Below are 23883 nucleotides of genomic sequence, written 5' to 3'. Positions count from 1 at the left end.
ATTGCTATCCAAAGCTTAGACTAATCCCTGAGAATTTTAGATGCCAAACAAAAGAAGGGAAAAAGGGAAAAGACAGAGAGCGGAAGGGGAAAAAATGTTATTACCCTTGAGACAAAAACTTAAGTCTTTAGTTTATCACATGTCAGTTTTGGATATTTGAGGATGAGTGGATAGGTTGGTTTCCAATATATGGCTTCCCCCTGATATGAAATAACTGCCAAGTAGTAATATTTATAGTGTATTAAGCTGTTAAAGGTTAACTCCAGCTATGAGTATTTTAGAAGTACAGTTGGTTCACATGTTACTTGGGGGTTTGGTTCCAACGCTAACATGTACAGTGGTAGCTTGGTTCTCAAACACCTTGGTACTCAAACAACTTGGAACCCAAACACTACAAACATGGAAGTAAGTGTTCCAGTTTATGAACATTTTTCAGAAGCCAAACGTGTTCCGTTTTGAGTGCCATGCTTCTGTTTTGAGTGTTACGCTGAGGTCTATTTGTTTTTGCTATTTATTTTGCGTTTTTGTTTTTGCGCCTTTTTTGTTTTGTTTTTGTGACCGTGTGGAACCCAGTTCAGCTACTGATTGATTGAGTGTGTGACTGCAGTACATTGTTTATTGCTTTCATTTTATGGATCAATGGTCTCATTAGATAGTAAAATTCATGTTAAATTGCTGTTTTAGGGGTTGTTTTAGAAGTCTGGAACGGATTAATCCATTTTGCATTACTTTCTATGGGAAAGCACACCTTGGTTTTGAAATGCTTTGGTTTTGGAATGGACTTCCAGAATGGATTAAGGTTGAGAACCAAGGTAGCACTGTAGATGTGAAAATGTTCATACCCTTTGAGCTGCTGCATGACTAACCAGCCTGCCTTTCATAAGACAATGTCAGACTTTAGGGAATCAGCTTCCTACCCACATGGCAGTAGATAAGAAGATCGAATAAAGGAATGTCTTACCAGTAGAAACTTTAATAACCACAGCAAGAGAACAAAGAACACGCCTCCTAGAAACGGCGGTGCTCCCAATTAAGGATAACACCCTCTTCCATCCCTATTAAATTATGTCACTCCTACATCATGTAATCTGAGCCTGTAAGCTCTGTGCTTTCTGTTCCAACACTTTCTGAGCTCTTCTTGACCTTGGGCTGAGTGGAGGAATGCTGTCTAGAGACTATGAATCTGTTAACCCTCTCTCATCCAGCGTTTCTTCTCCTAGTTGTTCCCCACCCAGTATTTCCCAGCTTCTGCCTTCTGAACTATGTCCCTCTGCAAACCGCTATTCCAAATCTATACTGTCCTTCTGCTCCTGGGACTATTCAGGAGCGGGAGCAGGAGCAGGGGAGGGGGAGAGGGAGGTTCCCACCATTCCTCCTCAGTGCAGCCCTCCTCAGCATAGTCCCTGACGGACAGCTGATAAGGGTGGGGAGAGAGCATAGCTTTCCTAGGAAGCAAGGCTGAGAACTTAAAAGCTCCTTTCATGCCAGGTCTGCTTGGGGTTACCCAGCATGAAAAGAGCTTTTAAGCTCTCAGGCTTGCTCTCCATGCAAGGCCTGCTCAGCTCTCTGGCTCTGGCAGTGGTGGGGATGATCTCATGAGATGTCACAGGACAGTCCGACTTCCTGCGAGATCTCCTGAGAGCATCCCCACCTTGGCCACATATAGTTGAAACTGAGCAAGTTAAATGTGCATAGGTTGCAGTCGTACTGTACAAAAAAGATGTCCGTCTTAATAGTTCTTTATTTAAGGGGTATCGTTATTTAGGCCTTCCAGGGCTGGATCTAGACACATCAAAAAAAGTGTTTCAGGAAAATGCTTTGTAAACCTCAAAGGGGCAAATCACACTGGCAAAAAACAGGACTCCACAGCGCCCTTTAGTGTCACAGTATTATAATGAATATAAAACACTTTTTTTATTAATGTAGCTGAGTCAAATGAATATCTCAAATATCTAATGGTTCTGTAACAAATTTCAGACTGGAATGATCATTCAAGTTAGGCCTCACAAACGTGTCTAAATCACTAAAGCAGCAATCCTTTGAAAATCTAAATGGTTCTATTGCCTTACCCTGTGCTCTGCTGAGCTCAAAATGCTGGGAGGAATTGAGGGTGAAGGAGAACTTTGTTTTCCTTCATTCATTACCAGGCAGGACTTTTTTTTAAGTTTTAAAAGCATTTCCCCTTGTAAACAATGAGAAGAAAAATGGAGAGATTTGGTGAGCGGAATGACTATAAACATCTCTTTTTTGGTCTCTTCTATTTCTTGGAGCTCCAACTCTGGTTGGGCCAGAGCTTTGGATGAGCTGATGGTTGGTGAGGAGTGAGGCTACAACATCTGATCTCATATATGACATCAAGTTTGAGGCATCTGAACAGTCTTAGCAGGTGTCTACATTCTGTACATGGATGCCAGGAATGGGGTCCAGCACTACTCTATTCTGAACTTAAAAATGGAAAGCATAATGCTGGTGGTCAACAAAAAAGGTTTAAAGACTCTCCCAAGGCAAATAATAATAATAATAAGTAGTATAAACATCTGGGAAACACTGGCCTGTGAGTGCTCCAATTGGAGAACAGCCTTTACCAAAGGTGTCATGGGCTTTGAAGATGCTTGAACTCAGGACGAAAGGGAGAAACATACTAAGAGGAAGACACGCTTGGCAAATCCTCAGCATGATCAACTCCCGCCTGGAAACCTATGTCCCCACTATGGAAGGACGTGTGGATCCAGAGTTGGCCTCCACAATCACTTATGAACTCACTTTTAAAACCATGTTTATGGAAGACAATCTTATTTGGCTACGAGTGATCGCCAAAGCAGCAGCAGAAGAAGAAGAAGAAGAAGAAGAAGAAGAAGAAGAAGAAGAAGAAGGGAAGACATTCAGTACATGGATACGAGAAATGGGTTCTGGAGGCATGGTCTCACTTCCCATCCACATGTTTAGCCTCACATGTGGAGCCAGAATTCCAAAGAGGGAGAACAACTCCTTCCAACCAGGAGTTGGTTTTTAAAGAAAATAGAAAAGAAAAGAAATGTAATCACCAATCACATTTATGATAATACTTTCAGTCATTCAGTGAAGGCGGACATTGTTTCACCCCAACCAGACGAAACCCTTAAAAAGAAAAAAAAGTCCTACAGTCTACAGGCACTTGTCTGTTGTCCCTTGGCATTACTGTCCCTTGCTTCTGAGAGATAGGACACGTCTTATTCCTGTTTTACTTCCTCTTCTGGCAGAGAGAGGCAGGGAGTGAATGCAAAAGAGGCCCACAGAGCTAGAAAAAAATGAGGGTAGCAACGTGAGGTCAAGGCACAGCCTTAATGCCTTTGTGGAGGTCACACACTTGACCTGGTAAAGTAAACAGCCACAGTTCAATTCACATGACACCACTCCTCCATATACAGAAAATACAAGGATTGTGTGTCTGTAACAGTACACCAGGCTTTAAAATTGTGTTTTTTGTTTTTTGTTTTAAAAAAGACTATCATTATTCAAACCTCTTTTTGTGGCATCTTTCATATAGAGAACAAAACACAAAACAAATACATTAATATGAAATAGAGAACATAGCAGAAGGTAGTCCCAGAACAGTTTGCTTTAAGTCAAACAGAGTTCAGCCTGCCCCTTGCTCCCCCTTGTATTCACTTTTAGCAGAAAGTGTGTGCATAAGAAAGAACAACCATTTCCTTTGCATTTCCTCCTCCTGGCCATACTTTATTTTAATTTCCATAGCACAATTTAGTTTCATATCATTAATAAATCTACTACTGTATGCCCACAACATGCACACATTTAACTTGTCTGCATTCAGCTTTACAGATTTGGTAATACAGGTAGTAGTAGTAGTAGTAGTAGTAGTAGTAGTAATGCAGAAAGGGAGTGGGCAGCCATGAAAAAAGACCTTTGCAATCCTACCCAGTATGTTTTGTCCATATGCAATTTTAGCTTCAGGTGCAATCCCTGGAATATATCCCCCATAGAAGTTGAAGGCTTAACTGTATATATTTTGGAAAGTGGTTTGCTTTTCTGTTTGCTGTGTATTTGCACACCTTTGAAGATACATTGCATTGCATGAAGGTTCCTGAGATCAAGGAGCAGACTTTCCTCTGTGTTTGCATACAACTGGAAGCCATCTTGAATAAAGATGGTGGAGTGAACCTTTCGAAACTGCACCAGCTTTAACCAGATTTCGAAACTGAACTGATGCTCTGGTATCTTAGAATTCACAACAAACTGCTAGTAGTGTGTGTGTTTGGAGTGTATGTGCGGAGCACATTTCATGTTTAACCGACTTCTAAAAAATAACATATTTTATTAGTTTACACTGTTGCATTACATGAGCCTACTTAGCAGATTTTGCAATTCTTATATGTTCGGTTTTGCTACAGATATCTTATTCTGGTGACACATTCCTTTCACTTCTGCATATATGTCCATATGGCAGAATGACCCATTTAACTGGAGTCTGAAAGTATATATTTTCTGCATGCCTTGGCTCCAGATTAAGTTTACAAGCTACCATGATGCCAGTCATGTCTTAAAGCTTCATACATTTCTTGGGGAAAAAATCATTCCTAGCAGAAGCTTAATGCACAACCTCAATGTGAGGCACATTGTGTTCTGCATGATACGGTAGCTTTGACAAAATACCAATGTCACCCGTTCATTTTTATTGCTTGTTTGATCAAGTTCTCCAAAGACATCCAGGAGTGAAATGCAGCCCGTTTAACTAGGGATGCCAATTCTTTTTCATGTTCTAAGTGAAGTCATGCCAGACAGCTTTCATTCCTTAAAAAAACAACAAGCTACCGTACTTCATTCCTCTTCTTCTTCGTTACTCTTCTCAAACCTTGAAGAAGTGCTGTTATTATATGGTTCTAATATTTGCTCCGGCTGGTTCAGAGAATGCTTATCGTTATATCATGCAGCTAAGTAAAGCAAAGCTATGATTTATTGCCAAATTCCTGGAAAGTTATGATGATTACAAACTTAATTGGCACAGGGAAGAGGGAGCACGATTTGCACTGCTGGGTCTTCCAGCTAATTTGTGGCACGAGAGATGCAGCAAAGAAAGCATCAGAAATATTTGAGGGACCCAGGCCCCAAAGTGGATGGGCATTGCCATTCAAATGGTCACATGCACTGTGCCTTCTGATCAATTATGTGGGGCAGGGCTTAACCCTCCCCTCCCCAATATTTTATTCAAGTTGGCACAATAAGATAGTTATCAATATTGATAGGATCTATGTGTGGGTTTGGAGGGAGAATCCTGCATACCCTAAATAGTTAAGTGGTTAAGTAAGACAGCAGTCTGGCATCTAGAGCTATGCAGTGGGATCCTATTTATTTCAAGAAAAGGTAAAGGACCCCTGGAAGGTTAAGTACAGTCAAAGGTGACTATGGGGTTGCAGTGCTCATCTCACTTTCAGGCTGAGGCAGCCAGCGTTTGTCCACAGACAGCTTTCCAGGTCACGTGGCCAGCATGACAAAACCGCTTCTGGGCCAATGGGACACTGTGATAGAAACCAGAGTGCACGGAAACGCTGTTTACCTTCCTGCCACAGCGGAACCTATTTATCTACTTGTACTGGCATGCTTTCAAATTGCTAGGTTGGCAAGAGCTGGGTCAGAGCAACGGGAGCTCACTCCATTGTGTGGATTCAAACTGACAACCTTCTGATCTGCAAGCCCAAGAGGCTCAGTGGCCACAGCGCTACCCGCATCCCTTCTTATTTCAAGTAAGCATAACTAGGCACACAATTGCATTATGCTGTCATTCCACCACAATCCTATATATGTCTACTCAGAAAAAAGCACATTGACTTCAGTGTGATGTACTCTCATATAGTACTGTGTGCTTTTCTGGGGGGACACATACTCTTAAATATTTTGTGAATCTAAGTTTGGCCTCATTGAGGGGCAGTATTTCAATATGAGTAGGAAAATGAGAGTACTCCTAAACATTTTCTTAGGGGAAAAAAGCACTGGGTGTATATATTCAACAATAGCAGCAGCAGCAGCAACAACAACAACAATAACCAGAGGGTTCTAGGGTAGGCTACAACAATTTAAAATTTCAGAAAAATCAAAACACTTAAAACAAATTACAGTCACAGGAATTGGGTACCCGTAGGTTGTGAAAACATGCATGCAGGGTGTTAAAGGGTTAAGTGGTAGCTCTTTGGGATTCTCCAAAAGCTGTATAGGGAAGGAGCCAGGTGCACCTCTGTGGAGAGGGAATGCCACAAATTATGGGGATGCCACAGAGAATGGCATCTCCCAGGCCACCCCCATCCCTGCCGCCACAAGCTTCTGAGGATGATGGAACTACCAAAAGGATCTCCTTTAGGGAAGGAGATGGTCCCTCATATAATTGGGGCATAACTCGTTTACGGCTTTAAACACTAGCAAGAGTGTCTTAAATTGGACCAAGGAATGAACTGGCAACCAGCCCTGCAGACTATGGATTTCACAGAAACCTCATAAACATTAACCATCGTTATCTGAAACTGAAACAACACCCGAGTATGTGTAACTGCATTCTGTTTGAACCTTGCTTCATTCTCATTTTCCTTTGTCATCTACCATCTCCATTACTGTGCCATGTTTAAATTTAAACTGTGAGCTCTTTGGGGCAGAGTCTATCATACGTTTATGGAACTCTACAAAGATAAAGGTACCCCTGACCATTAGGTCCAGTCGTGAATGACTCTGGGGTTGCGGCGCTCATCTCGCTCTATAGGCTGAGGGAGCTGGCGTTTGTCCGCAGACAGTTTTTCCGGGTCATGTGGCCAGCATGACTAAGCCACTTCTGGCAAAACCAGAGCAACACACAGAAACGCCATTTACCTTCCTGCTGGAACAGTACCTATTTATCTACTTGCACTCTGACATGATTTCGAACTGCTAGGTTGGCAGGAGCTGGGACCGAACAACGGGAGTTCACCCAATCGCGGGGATTCGAACCACCGACCTTCTGATCGGCAAGCCCTAGGCTCAGTGGTTTAGACCACAGCACCACCCACGTCCCACTGGAACTCTACAAAGCATAAAGTAAATGGATTGCCCTGAATTAATTCAGTGCCCTTTAGGGTGGCCATATTTTGAAGAGCAAAAAAGAGGATATGACGGCCATTCAAAGCAAATAAATCCAATTTGTCTCAAATTTTAATGCTGAAAAAGAGAACACCTGGCAACCCTACTTATCATATCTGTTTTAGGGTAACTTGGTGACTGTTACGTTGATGAATACTGTGGAATAGCTGCTTCACAAGCTTCACAAGCCTTGTATTGGTCTTAACAAGGGCACTTTTTAACAAAAAAAACAAACAAAACACAGTCTATATTTTCATCCTGACTGTGCTTTATCTATAGGTGGTTTGTTTCGGACATTTTTTTCCAGCTGCTGAGAATCAGTGGGGGTTTGGGGGGAGGGTTTTTTTGATAAAAATTATTGGGCACACATATTTCAATTTTAAAATATGACTTTAATTGCCTAATGGTAAATGTGGAGAGATCTGACAATGGGAATGGCCTAAAAAGGAAAGAGAAGCTGCCCTTTGAAATTAAAGATGAAACACCCATTGCAATCAAGGGAAAGTTTAATTGTGTTTCAACTCATAGAACTGAAAAGAACATTAATTCAATATCTGTTACTTATGGTCACAGAGTGACTCAACCATCCATGTGCAAAAGGGTCACATTGAAAAGATCAATGAACCAGAGGATGGCTTCTATAACATGCTATCTGGCTATAATATTGAGGAAAAACTGGCATGACCCTGAGTATCATACATAGAATCATCTCTCCCCCTCCGCCTTTTTAAAAGGCTATGAAATAACAATATTAATGTACTCTAAAAGAACTGCCCGTTTCTCTGCAGACACAATGCTTGTTGTAGTTTAGTTTCTTCATGACCCCATGGACCAGAGCACGTCAGGCACTTCTGTCTTCCATTGCCTCCCGCAGTTTGGTCAAACTCATGATAGTAGCTTTGAGAACACTGTCCAACCATCTCGTCCTCTGTCGTCCCCTTCTCCTTGTGCCCTCAATCTTTCCCAGCATCAGAGACTTTTCCAGGGAGTATTCTTGACAAGGCAATGATCCATGAAGGAGACACAATGCTTATCTATTACCAATTATTGGAGACAGCTGATAATAATGATAATGATAATGATGATAATAATAATTATTATTTATACCCCGCCCATCTGGCTGGGCTTCCCCAGCCACCCTGGGTGGCTTCCAACAAAATATTAAAATACAGTAATGCATCAAACATTAAAAGCTTCCTTCAGGTGTCTTCTAAAAGTCTGGTAGTTGTTTTTCTCTTTGACATCTGGTGGGAGGGCATTCCACAGGGTGGGTGCCACTACCGAGAAGGCCCTCTGCCTGGTTCTCTGTAACTTGGCTTCTCGCAGTGAGGGAACCACCAGAAGGCCCTTGGAGCTGGGCCTCAGTGTCCGGGTAGAACGATGGGGATGGAGACGCTCCTTCAGATTCATTGTTTGCCCCTTACCAAGATGTGGACACTGTAATATTAAATGCAGTTATGTTAAATCTGAGAACAAGGTCTGCAACCGTTTAATTTGGATTCCTGAAAACATTGACACCATTACATATAGAAGGACTCACTTTTGAATACAGTTCAGCTTTGCACAGTCTAGTTATTAGTGAAATTGAGGATGGACAGAAAGTAGCTTGAGATGGAAGCCAGGATGGATTTGAATGTTCTAACTGATCAAACCATATTTAATAGTCAACTGACCATAATACATAACAAAGGGCAGGTCAAAAGAGGGGGGAAATACCGTAATAAATGTAACAAATAAATGGTCATTTGTATCCATCCTTAACTAAGAGGTTTTCCATTTGCAATCCAAGTCCATCCACAAAAAGGAAGGGAAAATGTGATGGGATGGTGAGCTGCTTGTGCGTAAAATCCTGATCCCTCAGAGTTTGGCTAAGTTCCCAAACCTCTGTCTGTGATGGAGCTCCTTAAGCATGGCTCCATCAATCGCTCGTTGAATCGGACAGTGGGCGTTTACGGAACTTCTTCCAGCATAAAAGCTCCTTGACGGAAACGCGTCTTCTGGACTCTCGGCGTGACAGTTTCCGCCGAGGAGTGGGTGTGCCTACGGGAGGTCCTGAAACCTCTCCACTGTTCCCGCTTGAAGTATCTCTGAGCTCTCCCTCCGACTCACTTTCCCTTGTAACTCCACTTCTCCTCCTGCTGGTCCCCTCCTCCGCTGAGTGGTCTCTCTCACCCTCCATGAGCCCTTTCACCTCCTTCGTCTCAGATGACAGTTCCCTGACAGAAAATGTGGATCTGAACCCCCTTCAAAGTTAACAGGAGCTTCAGCATAGTTTTTGCATTGTATTCAGCTCCAGAAACCTATTTACCTCTCCCTTTGATCTCTCTGTCTCCTCTGCAATTTGTATCACTGCTCAGGACAGAACCTTAGACAGAGATAGAGAGAGAGAAAGAAGCAATTGTTCCATGAGCTTCCTATATGACATCTGTGGAACACTCTCAGGGTGGAGCTATAGCCAAAAAATGTCCTTATCTGGCTTGCAACTGGAATCGCTAGCAGTTTGGAGATATAAAGAGAGGAGGCAATGGACAGAAATCAACCGGGAAAGATCAACAATAATTGTCCAGTAAAAAAAAAAAAAATAGTGTTCCATTTTAATTTTACTTCGAATAGTTCCCGTCTTTTTTTGTGTGTGGATATCATCAAAGTATATTTTAGTGTCGTGTATGGAGAAGTAAATGGACACAAAGGAATGATAAGTCATACAGGACTGGGCTAGAATTGGAAAGTCAGAGTATGATCAAAGAACTCTCCCTTATCTCATCCTGAGAAAATGCATGAGAAGATTTTTTTTTCCCTTTAAAAAAAAACCACACAAATACTAGTAGGTCATTTTCCCAGGGGGCTATGGCTGAAGACATTTGGCACACTTACAAAGAAACCAGAAACTTAGAAAGACAAACATGTTTAACAGGTGCCACAAAGTATTTTAATATTAATGGCGCCTGCTGGGTGCAGAGGAGAGCTATGTAAGTGACTCCTTGAGATGTGCTCCCCCCCCCCCCCGTCCCCATGGCGGCGGCATGAGAGCTATCTTTATTTAATGACAAATAGTATTCAAATCATTGATAGGGATGTGGAGACTTCTTGAAATGAAAGCATTGCTTTAAGAAGAAGGTGAAAATGTAGTTTCTCATACCCTTTGATTAAGAAAACTGACCCATCTGCTTATCAAAGAACAGTATGGTTGTAATTTTAATCAGGGCACAGGGAAATGATGGCCTGTCAGGAAGAAATGCTTTTTATGAAGGCCATATTACTAAACCAAAAATTAAAGCCAAGCTCTTTTCTATTTGTTAACAATTCATTACTGCACTAATTGGAAAGGAACTTCTAATAATGTGGCTGATTATTTCTACTGGCTGAGTAAGGCACTGTTTGGCTCAAATAACTCTTTGGTTTTGGAATATAAAGTTTCTTTGATTAAAAAATCTGGCAAGTCCAGATGATTGCTGACTAATTAAGGGAGACATTTACACACTATATTTTGAAATTCTGAGCATACATCACCTCCATTTATAAAATTGAACATTATACGGATCGTTTTATACAAATGTCTGTGCAAGCTGTGATTGGTTTACACATATATTTCTCTCTACACTTTGCTACCTATACAGTCATACCTTGGGTTTTGAGCAGCTTAATTCTCGAATGTTTTGGCTCCCGAACGCCACAAACCCGGGAGTGACTGTTCCGGTTTGCAAACTATTTTGGGAAGCCGAACGTTTGACAGGGCTTCCGTGGCTTCTGATTGGCTGCAGGAGCTTCCTGCAGCCAATGAGAACCTGTGCTTTGGTTTCTGAATGTTTTGAAAGTCAAACGGACTTCCAAGGTACGACTGTACCTGAATGTGTGATGTGATTTCATCAAAAAGCATTACCACTGAGGGAAAGAAAGGTAACACAAAGGTTGCTGTCTGTGGTAGTATCTCTGATGACCCATTCAGACATGCCAATCATGTGTTGATCAAATTGTTGTGCTGGCTGGGAATGATGGGAATTGTAGCTCAAAACATCTGTAGGCCACCAGGTTGGGCAAGGCTGCATAAGAAGAAATGAACATGGGCATATTCTCTCTCTCTCTCTCCCCCACCCCCTTTCTCTCTTTCTCTCCCTCCCCACTCCCACCCCAAAACAATCCAAGAAGCAATTTTGGACAGAAATAGTTAATGGTAGTGTTATAGGTTCAATAAAGGAAGCCTTCAGAATGCCAGTGTATTCCCTTCCTGCAAGGTTCACCTGGTGGAACACGACTTCCTGAAGGAGTTCATGACCCAATTCATCAGGGAACAGCTTCAGGAGGAAGTTTTATTTACAGTACACAGTCTTCTGTGCCTCTCCACTGAATTTATTGGCCAGATTCCTGCCTCCCAAAGCAAACTTCATTTCTTTCTGGTCCTCCCCCTTCTCCCACTTTCTAGTCCATGTCCCACCTGCGCCAGGGCTTCTTACCAACCCCTGCAGGCTCCAAGTGGGCTCTCAGATACTCCCTCTCTCCTTCTCATCTGTCTGCTATATATAAAGAATAATCACTTAATCCACTCCAATATGACACCCAACGAAACCACTTTCTATCAAGATACAAACAATGTCTCTTTTTTCCAAAGATCGTCTTTCATTACAGGGGATTGAACTAGCTGGCCTCGAGTTCCTGCCCCTTCTACTTTTCAGTTCATAATATTTAGATTATTTAGGATGGAGGCCATGTGGAATAAACTGTGTAGCAATCCCCTCTCCCAAGTAATTAACAATTATGCTTCAGGCAGTGACAAAAGTGAAGCTTATTATCTTCTTCATGATTGCAACACGCCCGCCGGGTTAGCTAGATCAGCATCATTATTCCCATTTTACAAAGAATGTAGAGAAGCTAGTGAATAATGACTGTCCCCAAGCCGGTGGGTCAATTGCTGTAGTGCTGAACTCTGGTTTCTCAGCTGCATCCCATCCATTAGAGCCATGCCCTTCAACCTTGGGATTTTATATGTTGTTACACTACAACTCCCTTCGTCCCTGTAAAGGTAAAGGTAAAGATACCCCTGACCGTTAGGTCCAGTTGTGGATGACTCTGGGGTTGCACACTCATCTCGCTCTATTGGCCGAGGGAGCTGACGTTTGTCCGCAGACAGCTTCCAAGTCATGTGGCCAGAATAACTAAGCCACTTCTGGCGAACCAGAGCAGTGCATGGAAATGCCATTTACCTTCCCGCCAGAGCGGTACCTATTTATCTACTTGCACATTGACATTCTTTCAAACTGCTAGATTAGCAGGAGCTGGGACCGAGCAACAGGAGCTCACCCTGTCACAAGGATTTGAACCGCCAACCTTCTGATTGGCAAGCCCTAGGCTCTGTGGTTTAGAGCACAGCACCACCTGCATCCCCTTTGTCCCTGACAATGGGCTAAATTGGCTGAGGATGATGGGTGCCAACTTGAATTAAATATTGGCAGGGGGGTGAGATAATCCCCACCCTGCATAATCGATCACATGACATTGCACATGCACACTATTTGAAAGGCAACACCCATCAACTTGGGGGGGCAGCTCCCTCAATTATTTTATTGGGGTGTGCACAAAGACCCTTTGGCCCCTAGGAGTTGGCTCCTATGGATAGGGATTATAGTCTAACAACATATAGGGACCCAACGCTGAAGGACATTGTATGACAGTCTATACATCTTGACTAGGAGGAAGTCTGATGAGATCTACTTCTAAGCATGTATGCTATATAGCGGCTACTATTTCCGAGTAGGCATGTACGCTATAGGATTGTTCTGCTCTCAACATTCTACAATAGGGAGAGGAACCTACAGCCCTCCAAGAGTTGCTAGACCATAAGCCCTATCGTCTCTGTCCATCAGCCATGGTGGCTGAGGCTGATGGGAGTTGAAGTCCAACAGAACTCCAGAGGGCCACAAACTCCCCATCTCTGCTCTGTAACATGGATCCAAAGCAACTACTCTATTCCCAACTTAAGAATGGAAAGAGTAATGCCGGTGGACAACAACAACAGAGGTTTAAAGATGCTCTCAAGGCAACTCTAAAAAAAAAAGGAGTATAAACACCAACAACTGGGAAACACTGGCCTGCAAGCCTCCAATTGGCCATCAGTTGGAGAATAGCCTCTACGAAAGGTGTCATGGACTCTGAGGAAGCACGAACTCAAGACGAAAGGGAGAAACAAGCTAAAAGGAAGGTACATTTGGCAAATCCTCACCATAATCAACTCCCATCTGAAAACCTATGTCCCCACTGTGGAAGGATGTGTAGTTCCAGAATTGGCCTCCACAGTCATTACGGGAACACTGTGAAGACCATATTTGTGGAAGACAATCCTACTTGGCTACAAGTGATCACCAAAGAAGAAGAAGAGAAGAAGACCTTGGTTTTGAAGTATCAGATGAAACAGATTCAGCACTGCCTGAATGGCGGTCTGTTGCCTTTTCTCCAAGTGACCGTCTCTGTTCTCAGTGGCACTGAGGGAGACATGCATGCATTCCTGTTCGAGACCTGTTGTGAGAAAACCCTGTGACAAAAAGAGAGAGAGAAGAATGAAAAGAGGCCTGCATTTGTTTCTGAGAACATGGCGCCCGTCCAACAATGTGTCATATTTGTCAAGTGTGTCTGACTGAAGCCCTTGATTATCATATGCTGCTGAAATGATTTGCCCAGAAGGGAAATGGATCATTAATGAAAGGGATGAAGTGCTCTTTGTTCTTATAGGGCTGCGTTTCAGGCTGTCCTCCTGTGCCTTGTCCCTTCCAACTCCCATTCCAACTTCATTACCTGGTCGATAATGAGGTTATTAGATCACTAGAGTAAACCTGGGACCAGGCACAAGGAAGTGAACACTTCCTGAGATATCGCACGGGAAATGAATAATGGCAAATCCGCAAGTCGGAATCGCTAGCCTGAACACAGCCAAAGCAGTCATGCCTCTCCAATCTGCTGTGTAAGATTATTAGCATCTGCTGAAACCCACTCTCTCCCTCTCAGAACTGGCAGCAACACTCGGCATAGGGAAGACAGGTGAACATCTCTGCCCCCCCCCCAATCTGCTACCTGTGAGGGGCATAGAAGGAATGGTGGCTGGTGGAGAAATGTTGGAGGGTATGCATAAATAAGTCTCACCTGGGGTTGGATTTAGGCAATAATAATTGCCAGTGATTTTTGTTTTACCCCCAGAAAAACAAAGCATTGAAATGGGTGTACCATACCACAATTCAGCACAAATTTAGATAATTTTTTCTAGGAACCTCTATGCCCATTTCAGCATGCTGAATACTTCTGAGGGGGCTTGAACAAGAAATGACTTTGAATGCTTTCAGCATGCGAAGCAAATATTTACCCTTTGCAAGGCAGGAGAGTGGTGGGTGGCCCAATGAAAGTCATCTTTGTTCTGGCGTGGGTTATGTCAATGCTCAAAACATTCTACACATATTCCCACTTCCTCCGTAAAACATTTTCAGGATTCAATTACAGGACATCAAGTTGTCAGGGGAAGTATATTGTGTTCTGAGGCCTCTCTCATTGTGTAATCAGAAACCTAACGAAAACAGCACAAATTACAGGGTTCACTTTGTGACCCCCCCCACCTACCCCTTTGTAAGATTTTGGAAGAATGAAATCAGCACACTTTGGAAGTATATAACTCCTCAAATAAGAACAGCTTGGGACAACTCTTTTTTAAAAGAAATACTACATACCATACACCATTTATTCAATGAAAATAGGGATGCCCTATTCCATAATAGTAATAAGTCATTATTATTATTATTATTATTATTATTATTATTATTATTATTATTATTATACCCTGCCCATATGACTGGGCTGCCGCAGCCACTCTGGACAGCTTCCAACATATATAAAAACAGGGCTACCTTCAGATGCCTTCTAAAGGTTGTATAGTTAACTTATCTCCTTGGCTCATAACTGGGATGAAGAGTCTGATACTATGATGATGGGGAACACATACATTGAGAAAAGCTCTATGTCCTGTTCAGTCATTCATTTCTGAGTAGGATGATGTGTACATGATTGGGGGCGAGGGGAAGCTAAATTGGCCTCTTGCCAAACAATTTTACCTTCTCCCTCAGCAATTTAAAGTAATTAAACAAAAACGCCTACTTCAACAAGTTCCTTTCAAAATAAAAAAGCCCAATATAAAAGCCCAGCATGAGAAAATCTTACAATAATGATCCTAAGGAATCATTTCTGAAGTTGTATGCCGGTCATCAATGTCATCATTCCGGAGCTTCTGTCTTTTGGGCAATTTTTATCATATTTTTTCTCCATGTCTTTATCATAAAGATATCATGGTGTGACATCATGAAAGAATTTTGCATAGTCTATACTTTGTGGTTATTGTTTAAACGCACTTGCTGATCTCTGAGGTGCTTTGCAATTAGACCTCCCTAGCATATTTGAGAGAGAGAGAGAGAGAGAGAGAGAGAGAGAGAGAGAGAGAAAGAAAGAAAGAAAGAAAGAAAGAAAGAAAGAAAGAAAGAAAGAAACTCAATGGCTTTTGTAATGAGAACTCTGCAGTGCATACAACAGGAGGGTATTTAACTATTAACCAGGCCTTGGGTTCACTCACACCAATTATTGCACCCACTAAAGTGTTGAGAAACTGCATTGATCTGAGAACATTCTCTGGAACAACAAGTCTAGGATTGCAAACTGGTCCCTACTACTCTCTTTAGAGTAGCCAGTCCATCTTTCTAAATAAATAGAAGAGACATCACAGTACACGATGTTCTTCACATTCCTCTGAAATTTATCTGGAATGTTTTGTGAGCTTTTCAGCACTGAGATATTTCATTTCTGTGCTGTTATCTGGGTAAATGGGATGATTTGGGTGCTTCACATTCAGATATGAATCATTTTGTACATGATAGACTGAAGGCTCTTGGGCACATATTTTTGGACCTTCTCACATGACCCTTGGAGGCTTAAAGTTTAAGCCCAGCAAAGGCATGCCTTTTGTCAGCCAGTACTGTCTAGTCTCTCAGATGCATTGCCATGAGCTGAATCGGTCATGTTATGGTCACTAGCCTATACTTGATTAGCTCAAGCTCAGCACAGGCTGATGAAAACCCCAAGGGTGCTGAATGAACAGATGCCTGAGAAGAAGTCTATTGAGCCTCTCTCCAGGAGCTCATGCACACTTATGTTGTGCTGTGCCTAGAAAGCAGTTTCCCTCCTTGCCTCACTCCTTTCCAAGGGAAAACCTGATCTTTAGTGATAGATCGGAACAAATGGCGATCAAGGGAAAACCTGAATTGCCATTTGCTCCGACTGAGCACTAAAGAGCGGTTTCCAGTGGCACAAGAGGAATTGTGGATAAGCTCCATGTGTCATTAAAACTGAATATGCACAGCTCATTTCGTTAAGTTAAAAACTTCCAAGGAAGGAGAGGCCACAAAACCCGCTCCACTGTCAAGCAGCTCTTACTGTCAGAAAATACTTCCTGATGTTTAGTCAGAATCTCCTTTCTTGTAACTTGCAACCATTGGTTTGAGTCCTACCCTCCAGAGCAGGAGAAAACAAGCTTGCCCCATCTTCCATGTGACAGCCCTTCAGATATTTGAATATGTCTCTCGCTCTCCTCTTTTCCAGGCTGAACATATGCTGCTCCTTCAAGCGTTCCTCATAAGGACTGGTTTCCAGACCCATGATCATCTTGGTCACTCTGCTCTGCACACATTCCAGCTTGTCTATATCCTTCTTAAATCGTGGCGCCCAGGACATAAGTACTCCATGTGTCTTCTGATCAAGGAAGAATCCCTTGATCTGGACAATACGCTTCTGTTGATGCAGCCTGGAATAGCATTAGCTTTTTTTGTTGCTGCATCACACTGTTGTCTCATGTTGGTCCATAACTGAGGTGCCTGCTGAACTTTTAAGACAAGGATTCACAGGTAAATTAGGTTTGGGGATCCTCCAGGTTGGCTGGATTCAGACTTTGCCAACCTTCCCTGCTTTCTGCTGTTGTTGGGCATTCCCTCTTTGCCATAACAAAAAATAGCCCCACCTCCAGTTAAACTACTGAATCTACCTTGATAGATTGCCTCCCAGTCACTCATTTGAAAAGGTTGGCATTTTACTGGTTATTCTTCCATGCATATTTTACCCTTCTTGTGAACTGTTAGGAAAAGCGAGGGTTGTGTGTGCATGTCTCCTGCTCAACTGACTTTATATATTGGAAGCAAAAAATTAAAACATGAAGTTACACTTAGCCAGACTTGGAGAATTTGATTTTATTCCTTGATAAGTGATTTTGCAAAGGTTCACAGTTCAGATATTCATGCTTCTGTAGGAATGAAAGAAAGCAGGGTGGTGTTTGGGGGAAGCTTTTTTTGGTGGATATATTCCTTTCAAAACAAAACACAATGGAGAGACCAGCCCCAACCTCTGTTTATTTATAATTGTAGGGAGGGGAAAAAATCTACTGGCTCCAGTTATTTTCCCTCGTTTATAATGGGAGAGCTTCCCCCTTCCTTTGTTGTTGCAAGCTGGATTCTAAACCATGTCTAAAGCAAAGGTTAAGTGCTGTGCATATTTCTCTTGAGTTTTTATCAGCATTAATTTTTTTTAAAAAGTGCTGGGCAGAATGTTCTTCTGCTCTCTGTCACTATAGCAAACAACTATTTGGGTATATTAAGAGCATTCTATTACGTTTCTTCTTAATGGTTGAAAACATCTCTATTTTAATGGACAGAAATGCCTGTTTCTCTGTTTTCTAAGATAAAAACGTAACAAGGGCTGCCATATGTCTGGGATTTCCCAGACATTACTGGGACTTCAAAGGTTGAAGTGACGTCCAGAGGGGGGAGGGGAATTCCTAACAAAAGTTCAACAACTTTTGGGGTATCCTGGTTTGAAATATGGAAACCCTCACCTAACTCCAGCTTGCTTCATGTTCTGCTAAGAAATCGGATGTTAAAGATATGCATATGAAGGAGCAAAACACAATCTCATACCCTCCAACATTCCTCAAATGAAAATCGGCAGTGCTTTTCTTCTAGAAAAAAAAGGCATAGGTAGGATTGCCATACATCCAGGAATTCTCAGGCATGTCCTCTCTTTCTGTGTCCAGATTTTTACCTATTGAAACATGTCAACCCTATTACCCTTGAGTACCCTTTGGAAAAAAGCACTGAAAATAGGGACATTTCTTTCTCCCCACAACTGACCCAAAATGGCTGCCATGCTCTTGTAAGAAGAAAATGGGAATATGGTGCCCAGGAAGATGAAGTTCCAGATTTTGTTGTCACTGTGTTGGAGGGAATGGAGGGAATGTGACATTTTCCCCAATTGGTTAGGCCTAGGAGCAACCTCTGGAATGCCTCAGTGGAACAGTGTGGGGAATTTAATGATGGCTTCTGGTTTCGCAGCACTCTGCTGATGATGTAGGAGAAGGGCCGTCACAGGTATCTTTGGTGAGGGCCCCTGCAAACTTGGAGCTGCCCCTGCAACGGGACACATTGCAGTCGTGTGAAAACAGGGAGCTCTGATTCCTGTGGCTGCCTAGGATAGAGATGCAGGTCACATCTCCACTACATATGTGGATGAGTCCATAGTGCCATATACAAGGTGTGACCAGAAAGTTCGGAGAATGTTCACAGAAATCGGACAGCGAGAAATCTTCGAACATACAATCGGCATTGGAAACCCACGAAATGCTCACAATTATGTATGGAGATGAAGCTGTAACCCGAAAGACAGTGTATGAGTGGTTAGGCGTTTCTTTGAAGGGTGGCAAACCATCAAAGATGACCCTCGGTCTGGCAGACCATCAATGAGCAGAACGGTGGCAAATGTCAACAGAGTTCGTGAGTTATTGATGCGGGATTGGCGTTTGTCCATCCGAATGATGGCGGAAGAATTGCATATTCTGTGTGAAATTGTTACCGAGGTTACTGAGTTGTCCCACCCTCCATATCCTCCCGATCTGGCCCCACTGGATTTCTGAAATCTGCTCTGAAAGGGCACAGATTTCCCAACATTTCACACATCCAAGCTGCTGTGTCAAGGGAACTGAAAGCAGTACAAAAAGAGGACTTCTCCAGAAGTTTCCAACGGTTGTACGAACATTGTCAATGGTGCATTGTATCAGAGGGGGCCTATTTTGAAGGCCTATAAGGCATGTATGTTCGAATATTTCTCACTGTCCAATTTCTGTAACCATTCACCTTACTTTCCGGTCACACCTTTTACATTGTGAACCAATTCTTATTCATCCCAATGTTGGTGAAACTGCTTTAGTGAAATGAAGCTGCTGAAAACTTTTCTATATCAAAAATCAGTTCATAATTTGGGTCTTTGTTGAGGGAGGTGAGGATGAACTGTGACTCCTGATGTGTGAACAGAAATAGAGGTGAATAGGTCTTCTGCATATGACTTATGAACAACCTGCTGCAGAATAAACAGAGACTGAAACTTAAGCATGCCTTCGTATTCTCCACTTGCAGAGTTAAATAATTTTCAAACCTTGGAACTCAGCTGCATGAAAGGCCAAAAACAACATGCTAGAGTTTGAAAGTTTTCTATTTGAAACAAGCCAAATCCACACCCTTCCAAGGTATTTGTGTTCCAAAGAAAGTCTCGTTTTCAGATCAGATCTTGACTTATCTTAGTGATTGAAACCTATAACTTTTTATAGTGCAGTTTTCTTTTTCTCACCTATTTAAATATTCAACAGTACATTTCTGGCTCTGTTGAATGGATTCTCCAAAGGTACCTAATTTTAAAGGCAAGGTTAGTAATTAGTTGGTAGATCTGTGTCTGAATAAATTATTTTGTGAAACTGGAGAACTTCTAGAAGCTGAATTGTTTTCTAAAAATATAATAAATGCAACAGACTTTTCTTTTGTCTTGATTGTCCGCCAGAAGTTGAAAAGCACATGATGACTTTGCCAGATAGATGTATTTTTAAAGAAATATTGTCTTATGCTTCTCAGATTGATGGTTATGAAGTGATGGGTGGGGAATAAGACCCTAGCAAGGGCCTAGCTTTTTAAAAAAAGTTAATATTTTTTAGTGGAGAACATTCTTCTGAACTATATACCTATTACCCATTGTATAGAAGTTAACAATGGGGCAACGGAAATGGATTCCACTTGCTTTAATGGTGGCCAAGAGACTGACATTGATTAACTGGAAGAATAAACAAATGATACTCTCTAATAAATGGATCAACAATATGACAACACTCACAACTTATGAACAGGCTGCTTACAGATGTAGACTTTGCTTGGATATATATGACAATATTTGGAATGAGTTTATACAAATTGTGTAAGCTATTAATATTTACATGTCATAATAATATCAACTTTACAAAAGATCGTATGGGTTAGAATATTTTATGTCTTTATTCATATATTTTTTCTATCCACTTCAGTGCCTTTTTATTTTTATTTTCTTCTTCTTCTTCTTTTCTTTGTATCACTTTAATTTTTTATAATTGAAAACTTTTCAATAAAGTATCAATGCCAAAAAGTAAAATATTTCATTTGGTAATTTGTGCAAAATGGAGAACACACACTGTCAACTTGTTTTGTAAAATGTGTGCAGATCTAAGAATCAATCAATCAATCAGTCATTATACTTGTATGCTGCCTTTCCAAAGTTAAAACCACGCTCAAGGCAGCATTATATAAACATATAAAAATTACATAACTGTAAACATAACAAAGGTAGTCATAAACAATTTTTAAAAAACAAAAATCATAAGATCCAAAATTAAGATCCAAAAAAGTTGCATCAATGACAGCAACAACTCCCCACAACAACAACAGCAACCTGCCAAAGATTCTGTTCAGCTGCCTCAGCTTTTGTAGCTGGAGTCAGTCCGGGTACTACCCTCCCAGACCAGGTAAAAAAGCCTGCAAGGCAGGGAACAGGTCTTCTAGGACTCACAGCCAATATGGACTCTGCCCTCTTCAGCAGCCTGGGCTTTTGAAGGTAGCCAGAACTCCCTGTGCCCCAACTAACAGTATAACCAGCTAAAATGTCACACACTGCAACATTTCAAGCCATGTTGATATGTATGATACTGCTTTAAATATATAGTGCAGATTGGTTCCAAGTCACTTTCTATCAACCTAACTTAAAGTGGGATAAATTCCATGTACTGAAACCTTGAGCTTTCTAATGGGTGGGTAAAAAAACTGGCTATATAAAAAATAAGATGTGGTAGCATTCCTGATCTGAATGTATGTCTTTCGTGCTATATTCTTCCTCCTCCTCCTGTTACTACAGGTACAATCCAACTGTTTTCTGGCCACCAAAGAAACTGTTGGTGGTTTGTGATAGTTTCCATTCCTTACACACAGGGCTGGAATCCACACACATATTAAAAATGTTCTGAAAATGCTATTTTTAAAAAAGTGGTTTTAAAAAATACATTGAATTTTCCATAAGGCTCACTATCACCATCTAGTGTCACAATGTATATTTCACTTAAAGCACACAGCGTTTTATTTGCAGCTGTATAGCTGAGCCTGGGGTTACCCAAGGCAGTGGAAAATTTATTCAGCTCCCAGTAGAAATTGTGTACATTACTCCATTCATAGAGCTGGTCAGGTGTGTTCCAAGGTCTCTGTGGCCTGAGAACATCTAATCTGAAATCATATAATCCAGGCAGACAAAGGCGAAGGGAGATCCCATGCTTAGACATGAGGCATACTCAGACTAGCCATATTGAAAAACCAACAAACCCCACCCAGAACTTCAGGTGCCTCATCATTAAAATGTTTAAATACAGATAGGATGTCCCTTAACTGTTCTTATCTATGTGCAATCACTAGGATTAGCAGAAGCCTCAGCAGTTGCTTGTTTTAAGATGATTCTCCTGCACGCAGCCAGACAGGTTTATGATAATCCTTTACAACCTGAGAATCTTTCAGCTTAGTTGAGGGCTATTATGTTTTAGCAGGTAGCACTTTGAAAGCACGTCAAAGTGCAAGTAGATAAACAGGTACCGCTCCAGCAGGAAGGTAAACGGCGTTTCCATGCGCTGCTCTGGTTCACCAGAAGTGGCTTAGTCATGCTGGCCACATGACCCGGAAGCTGTACGCCGGCTCCCTCGGCCAATAAAGTGAGATGAGCACTGCAATGCCAGAGTCGTCCACGACTGGACCTAATGGTCCGTGGTCAAACAAGTATCAAATGGTCAAACAAGTATCAAAAGTATCAAACTAAGGAAGAGTGGAGGTTGCACAGGAGAAGAAAGGACAAAAAGTTAATTACCCCAAATGCGCATCGAGTTGGGGCTGACACGCCTGGAATGGCTAGATTTCCTGCCTGTTGTTAGGTGCTGGATTATGATATACAGTAGTACCTCAGAACTCGAATGGCTCTGTTCTTGAACGTTTTGGCTCCCGAATGCCAAGAACCCGGAAGTGCTCTGGGTTTTGAACAGAACATGAACGTCCACTGTGACTTCCGCTGTGCAAAATCCTAGCTGTCAGCCAATCGGAAGCTGCACCTTGGAACATTTCAGAAGTCGAACAGTCTTCTGGAATGGATTACGTTCCAGTTCTGAGGTACCACCTGTACTTGTTTCTCAGGCCTATTGGAACGACTGAGGTAAGACCTAGACTGCTTCTGGATTATTGACTTTTTCCTTTTTTTGATGGTCTGAATATTTTGTCTTTTAAAATTTATTAATTTATTAAAAACACATTTATTCAAAAGTTGCACTTCAGCTTCGTCCACTGCCATAACACCACAGACGATCACTCCAATCCTCAGTCCTCCGTCACTGTCATGTTGGCTCACCAAATATACTCAGTACAAGACCACCTAGTGATATGGTTTACTAGACATTTTCAACCATTATATCACCCCCCCAGACACCTCTGTGATGATGATGATGGCATTGAAATACCCTGTTCTTCTTCAATAAAGGAGAAAAAGGAGACCAAATTGTCCCAAAGATATCTTTTTTTGGAGATGCCTTTGATTATTCACCAACTGTATGTGAGGCGTGTCTTTTTTGATACTTGTTTGATATTGTTGGTTTTATTTCAATAGTTTGTACACACACACACACTATAAATATTTGTATATTTATTATTGTATAATTTGTATACCGCTCAGTCACTGTAGTCTCTACTTGGTTCTATGGTTCTTGTACTGATTCATGTATTTCAGTAGATTGATATGTCCCAGGGCACTTCTGAGTTGAAAGGTGGAGCATAAATTTAATAAATGATGATGATATTTATTATACATGTGGCAAAGAGTGCCACATGTATCATAAATGTGAAGTCCCACACGGTGGAATCCAATGGCAGTCATCTGCCGATAAAATAGATACCATTGGCTCAAGGGATTCCCTGGGCAACCCCCAAATTTGCCGCAGAGGATTTGGAGCCAGTTATGGGAGATGGGGAGCTGCAGGTGGGGGGGGAGGGGAGAAAATGCACCATGTTAGCAGATGTTTCCCCACTGCTTTTAATGAGGCTTTGTTGTTGTTGTTTAGTCGTTTAGTCGTGTCTGACTCTTCGTGACCCCATGGACCAGAGCACGCCAGGCACTCCTGTCTTCCACTGCCTCCCACAGTTTGGTCAAACTCATGTTTGTAGCTTCGAGAACACTGTCCAACCATCTCGTCCTCTGTCGTCCCCTTCTCCTTGTGCCCTCCATCTTTCCCAACATCAGGGTCTTTTCCAGGCAGTCTTCTCTTCTCATGAGGTGGCGAAAGTATTGGAGCCTCAGCTTTAGGATCTGTCCTTCTAGTGAGCACTCAGGGCTGATTTCCTTAAGAATGGATAG

Source organism: Podarcis filfolensis, assembly GCF_964270895.1.
Source record: "Podarcis filfolensis genome assembly, chromosome: 17".
Lineage (NCBI taxonomy): Eukaryota > Metazoa > Chordata > Lepidosauria > Squamata > Lacertidae > Podarcis > Podarcis filfolensis.
The sequence above is the reverse complement of the archived record's forward strand: the minus strand, read 5'-3'. Positions refer to the sequence as shown.